Source organism: Aricia agestis, chromosome 22 (assembly GCF_905147365.1).
Source record: "Aricia agestis chromosome 22, ilAriAges1.1, whole genome shotgun sequence".
NCBI classification, from domain to species: domain Eukaryota; kingdom Metazoa; phylum Arthropoda; class Insecta; order Lepidoptera; family Lycaenidae; genus Aricia; species Aricia agestis.
Window position 1 is genome coordinate 1870847 of NC_056427.1, and position 7336 is coordinate 1878182.

At 31.9% G+C, this 7336-nt stretch overlaps 1 protein-coding gene across 2 annotated transcripts in view; it reads right to left on the reverse strand.

The window, feature by feature from the left end:
- LOC121738185 (MAM domain-containing glycosylphosphatidylinositol anchor protein 2-like) overlaps positions 1-7063 on the reverse strand; it is a 135242-nt gene extending 128179 nt beyond the window's left edge. For both annotated transcript variants that reach the window (XM_042130081.1, XM_042130080.1), the window contains exon 1: positions 6956-7063. The gene's annotated coding sequence lies outside the window, so the exon portion shown is untranslated. The remainder of the gene's footprint in view (positions 1-6955) is intronic.
- Between the last annotated feature and the right edge of the window lie 273 nt (positions 7064-7336).

A 7336-nucleotide genomic window follows, 5' to 3' on the forward strand; every position in this document is an offset into this window, starting at 1 on the left:
TGAATATATTTTCTTTTTCAAAACTTTAAAATGGCTGAAGTTTCTGAACCCACCGCTAAAATAAAAAACGATCTTATTATTTTTTATCAGTTTTACGGCTTTTACCTAATGTAAAAACCTACTAGGTCTCCATGACGCTCGAGTGACTACACAATTAGCACCTTCCCCTCCCCTAACTATAAAGTCGTCGCTGCGAATTTGATTCGCGCATCGATCAATGACACAATAAGCCGTATTTGTACAATAATTGTTTTGTAAACTGTACAGTTGGAGCGAAAAGGTTTAAATATTCCATCCTTAAAAAATATCCACATCCAACAAGGAACCTATTTTTTGGAAGAGGGTAAAGTAATAAGTTATTATTTATTAGCTGTATTGTTTGTAGTTTTCAACTTCAGTGGGCTGAAACTCAGTTAACCTCACATTAACCGGGCGTTCTGACGTTATTAAAACCATCCAATATCCTTTCCCGGTCCATAAATAATATATCCATATTCCACACCCATCTTTATCGGCTTAGCATTACTAGACAGATGGACAGACACACTTTTGCATGTATCATATTATTAGCATTAAAAACCTGTCGCAATTCTTTATTATCTGTAATTCTCGCCTTAAAAAAGTTTTAATTTTAAAATACTTTTGCCAACGACTGTACAGTTCTTTAGTGTTTATCTTAAGGCACTGGGACCTAAAAACATGAGCTAAAGTACCGTTTTTGTGCAAGACATACAGACAGACAGGCATATTCTTCATCAATAACCCAATTCTTCTATAGCAACTTTCATGTAGTTTATTTCCTTGAGGTCGAGCCGCTATACAGATTTTGCTGAAATTTTGTATCCTGATACTTTTTATCCCGGAAAGTAACATAATAATTATTATATACGGTCGAATTGAGAAACCTCCTTCTTTTTGGGAGTCGGTTAAAAATGTAGGGTTCCCACGCGAAAGACAAGTTTGGATGCAATCTTCTATAGACTATAATAATATATAAAATTCTCGTGTCACAGTGTTTGTGAGCGAACTCCTCCAAAACGGCTCTACCGATTTTTATGCAATTTTGTACGTATGTACATTCGTTAAGCCTGAGAATAAGTTTTTATCTACTTTTTGTGTTGATACTAGAAATCTATACTAATATTATAAATGTGAAAGTCTCTGTCTGTCTGTCTCGCTTTCACGCCAAAACTACTAAACCGATTGTAATGAAATTTTGTACACAGATAGTCTAAAGCTTTTTTTTTTCAGATTTAACTGGACGAAGGGGTTGTAGGGGGGTGAAAATGCATAAATTTGTTTAAAATAAGTTAGTTCCAAAAAATCATAATAGATGGCGCCGTGCGTCTCCTACATCGCGCTGACGCTTGCTCTAACGTCTTTCTATAAGAGGTGGTATCATCTGACACTCGAGTTGCGGTTATTTCGATTGTTATTTCTATTTTACATTATTATTATATAACTCAGTATTTTATCTGTGCAGTGACGTAACCTTAAACCTATCAATGATAAATAGTTTATGGGTAAAGTTGTGTAATTGGGGGGCTAAATAAGCTTTAAAATTTGGCATAAATAAAGTTTAATAATTAAAAAAAATTAATATCATGTGCACACTGCACAGCTGTTTTTGGGTGTTTTGATTTAAGGGGTACCAGGGTTTTTTATAAAAGCTTTTGACTCCAATTTTGTTGACATCGCGCGCTATAAACTGAAGTCCACACGGACGAAGTCGCGTGCAACAGCTAGTAATTTATATGGCAAAACAACATTTGCCAGGTCAGCTAGTTATATAGTTTATGATATTGTATTTACATAATATTTTATGTTGCAATACTGTAAATCGTAATAGATAAACGCAATAAAACATGATAATATTGCAGTGTGTTGTAGATAATGCCTGGGAAATATTGAGCTCTACAATTAGTAGATATTTTTAGGGTTCCGTAGTAATTTTCCATAATGAAATTCTAGGCCATCCGCTGAGCAAACGACCTTGACCATACATTTGCCGCGTTGCCGAGATCGCACCAAAATCCTTTTTTTTTAATTATCTTAGTCCAAATTGACCTAAACAAAATTCTAACGGCAAATATGATAGTGAAATTGTCGATCTACTGGAGTGTGTTTCAAATAAACGTAATTTGTAAATACTAGGGAGATACTGAATGTATGCTTGAATTTAAATAAATTGGTATTACTTTGGAAGCTTATATCATGAGTATAATAAACAAAAATAGGAAATTAATAACGCAGAAAGGAATGTTTATTGCTGTACTTTTATTATAATTTTGTAGCTTTCAAATTATGAGTTAATAAGACTCTAAAAACGGTAAATTACGGCATCTCCGTAGGGGGAGTGCCTTAACTACTTGCTTCTGCAGACGCTCCTGCAGGCGTAGCATGGTCACCATAGAAACTGTTTCTTTTTACGGAAGAATAGACAAAGTGACAGTTAGACAAGACAAAGAGACAGACAATGAAAATCTGCCATTTTGTCGATAAAATCTGTCAGTACGTCGATTCTTTCCCAATTCTTTCCCATGTCTACTGTTGTTATGCTAGCCCTGCTGGAGTACAAACCATTGTTTCTTTCACTTAATAAACTCCTTCTAGAAAGTAAAAAATTTGATACACCTACTCGAAATTATAGGTCGATTATAATCAAGGAAATATTGGATAAATTTTTATATTTGCATGTTTCACACACAGAATAAGCCGCATAAGGAAAAAATGGATCAAAATGTTCTATTCCTCTTACCCCGGTATTGCTAGAGTCAATTTATTTTCACACTTTTTGCCATCAGATTTTGGTAGACCTATTGTAACCACACTGTAATCATATTTTGTAAAAGGCCAATTTGAAGCCGGAAAAAGCGCAGTGTCAGTAGGATAAACAGGTTTGATGCTTCCGTTTAACCCTAACCAGCGCGACATTGATTATAATATTTCATAATCATCAAATTTCACAGCTGACGTCGTGGGATAAAAATTACACCCTAACCTTGAAAATAAATAGACATTTAGCAAACATGAGGGGTTGAAAACAAAGAAGATAAAGGTGTTAAAATAAATCACTGGCAAAAGGACCATGATTTCATAGGGTTAGTAGTGATGGGCTGTAGTTATCGATAAAATGCGAGAGTTCGACACTACAAATACCTATGTCATCGTCATTTAATCGTGTCTGCTGAGCTTGTGTAATCGGTGAATAATCTTTTTTTTTTTTTTGTTTGCTATACTTACCGAGCAAAGCTCCGTCATCCAGGTACTAATAATAAATTACGTTATTTTTCTGCGATTAGAATAATAAGATAATTATACACATTACTATGATATTAATGCTTATTAATTTTAAATTGTTAATTATGTGTGTTATAAATTATAACACACACAATTAACAATTTATCATCAAATTAAAATCTTCATAATAATAATATTATAAGGTATTATTTATTTTAAAATTGTGTAACTCCAACAATGTCAACGAACGTTAATGACAATGACCGAGTTTTCAATTTTTATTGCCAATTTTATCACTTACTCGTATACGCTGTTAGCTGTAATATAAATAAGTAGATTTCATTAACTCTTATTTTCGCATTTTATACATCTGCATATAAATTTGTAAAACGCTTGGCTATATAAAGAATACTTAACTTTTCACTTATCGATTTAATTTTATCGATAGGTACCTACATGCAGCAGCCCTATTGTAATTGTAAATGAATTTTACTCGTATGTATAGAACTGCCTAATCATGTAGAAAAGAGAAGGATATAAATAGAAAGAGATGCATTGTGTACCATAATGTGAATGTGTATTTTTATTCTTTGTGTTTTCTTCGTGGGTGGTGCGAGTGTGAAACGCATTTGGTACTGGTCAAGGTACATTAATATTTAAAAGGCCATAAGTTCATGGCCACACTAAGAAAATATACACTTGTCAATCAAAAAATTCCATTTTAAGTGACTTGTTGATTTTCGTTCGTAAAATTTTGATTTGTAATAAAAAAAATATTTCATGACTAATAAGTAGATAATAATATTATAATTGCAAAAGTGTGTTTGTCTGCATGTATCCTCTTTATGCCTAAGCCGTTGAACATATTTATATAGAAAGACTAGCTAACCCGGCAAACGTATTGCCATATAAATTATTTCTAGTATCAATATAAAAAGTAGATAGAGACCTATTCTCAAGCCTAACGAATGTACATACAAAATTTCATTAAAATCGGTTGAGCTGTTTTGGAGGCGTTCGCACAGAAACACTGACACGAGAATTTTAGGATAGGTATTTTGAGACCCCAGAAAGGATATACAATACTTTTTGTCCTTAAAAATGTACGGTACGGTTATGATAAACGATTTTCAGCGCAACCAAGCGTCATCTAGTAAATAATTAATGTGTATCGTAAAAAAATACTTTCAAATAACAAAAAAAGATTCTAAATTTCAAATTGGCGCCACTCCGCTAATATGTCAATAACCTATTGTTATTTCTGGTTGTATAATAAATAATAATTGAATGCCAAGGCTAAATAGCAATATGCGTAATAAACAATTGCGTATTAGCATCATATTATCATAGCATTTGCATAATTTTTCCCCCGAGTCATATTTGATATTCCGTTTCAGCGACACCAAATACTTACTTCCAGATTTTTTTTATACTTCCAGATTTTACACTTTCTTTTTATTTGTGTAAAATAACAAGTATTTTTTTTAAAGTTTGATATTCCATTAAAAATTTTATAAGTAAGTAAGTAAAAAAAAGGCGATATCGTTGTTTTTGGTACGAGCGAGGTATTAATTGGGAATCATAAAAAAAAAAACTTTTTTTCCCTCTATTCTTAAAACAGGCGTCAAAAAGACCACTATCGTAATTTTTAAATGAGCTTAATGTAACCTAATGCGTGTAGTTTCCTGTATGAATGTAATAAGTTACTAAGCGCCACCCTTTATAATAATAAAAGAAATATTCTTCACAAAAAATGGATGACACATTAACGATCAACTTTTTTTTTGAGGTGGTGCGGTATATTTTTTTAAGATGCCAATGGCAATAACAATTGCATTTGATTGGAAGTATCGTCACTTTTTGGCTGTCGATTTTTTTTTATACTTAATAAATTTAAAAAAATCTGTTAAGTACTTATTTTTATGATATTTTATCATAATATAAATTATAGTAATATTAATTTTATTATTCATAAATTAACATTTAAACGATATTTCTTTCAAAGTTTCATTCCTATTCAAGATTGAAAATACAACGCGTATTTTTTCATATTATATTTCTTAATTTTCAGCGCTACTATTTTGTACTTTTTTTAAACAACCTTATGCTATTGGTATATTTTACCTGAGAAATGCATTAGCCATTCAGAATAACAATTGCTTAGACTGTTTACTGGTGTACAATATTCATGATCCAGATTCCTATTCTAGCATTATCATCAGACTCAAACTAAAACTAAAACGCGAAAGTGTGTCTGTCTGTTGTCTTCTTATTGTTGAAATTTTTGAAAAGAGATATTTTAAGTGCCGGGTAATAACTAAAAAGTTATTAAGTACTATTAAAATTAAAAGATAACATTTTTTCCTAAGTACGAAATAGTTTCTAATATAGATTGATGATTGATGATGATGATAGATGCGTAAAAAATAAATATCATGTATAAAAAAACGACCAAGTGCGAGCCGGACTCGCGCACGAACGGTTCCGTACTGTTATAGATTGTGAAAGTGTGAGAAATTGTGTTTTTGTATGGGAGCCCCCCTTATTTTTTTATTTTAAGTAAAATTATTCTTAAATATTGAAGTAGACATATAATTAAGGCCTTTGTGAAAATATCAAAGTGCCTACCTGTTGCTATTATTCATATCGAACAAAAAAGGCCAAAAAAATCACGTTTGTTGTATGGGACCTCCCTTTAAATATTAATTTTATTTTGTTTTTAGTAATTGTTGTTATATCGGCAACAGATATACACAATATGTGAAAATTTCAGAACTCTAGCTATAGCGGTTCTTGAGATACAGCCTGTAGACAGACAGACGGACAGACAGACATCGAAGTCTCTTTGGGAACCCTTCGAAACCCTAAAAAACAGTTTAAAATATTCATAAGCAAAAATCTCGTCCAGCATTTTTGGCATATTCTAAACATACAATCGTATTCAGCAAATTTTCCCCCCTATATCTAATCATATTATCTACTAGATATCATATATCTCTATGTATCTATGCGCTTATCTTTACGTACCTCAATTCTGTAGGTCATAATATATTAACCCACATTTACATTTCGTAATATATTTTTAATTTAAAAAATAGAATAAAATCTTATGTTTCAAATTAAGTAAAAAAAATGGGAAATGAAAAAAAAACTAATTAAAGAAAAACTAGGTATTTGTAGGCACCTCTACTACTAACTAATTAAGTAATATGATTAAACCGGGTGCCGACAGTATAATTTTATTTTGTGCCAATATAATATTATAAAAAACCATTTAAAATCTATGTTCAATTCTCCTATTAGATATACCTTATATACCTATTGATTGTATAAATTATTATTTTTAGGTATTTCGTTAGGTTCATTTTTTTTTTTTATATTCATTTTGTTCATAGGGCAAAAAAAATAAATTATTAACCAAAAATATAAGTTTTTTATTCCTTCATAAATTCTCCATAACACTAAACTGGCCACAATCTATAACACGAAGAAGTCATAAAACTGAAAATACAGCCTCCTCATGCACCTATAAAATACGCAAGACGTACTTTATCTGAATTTATTTTGGTACACGCATTTTGCCATCTTACCGCATAATTCGCATTTGAAACCAATAAAAAAACACACAACATCGATATATTCACAACACTAAAATAGAGCACAATAAAAAAATAAAATTAAAAAATGGAACACAATTCGAAAAAACTTCACGTACCGGCGTGGACGCGTAGTCTCTGTCGCGATTACAAATCAACTGAGAATACTTTTGAGTTTCGAATGTTCGCCGCTTATTTCTGAGCGCATAGCTTACAGTACGTTACTGTGTGCATTTAGTGAGGGGAAACGACGGTAGTTGTATCGATAAAATCTATCGATAGACCAAAATTAAGCTGTATTAGTATTTACTGCAAATTAATATTGATAACTAATTTCAGTATTCTTTTTTTTTTATGAAATAAGGGGGCAAACGAGCAAACGGGTCACCTGATGGAAAGCAACTTCCGTCGCCCATGGACACTCGCAGCATCAGAAGAGCTGCAAGTGCGTTGCCGGCCTTTTAAGAGGGAATAGGGTAATAGGGGAGGGTAGGGAAGGG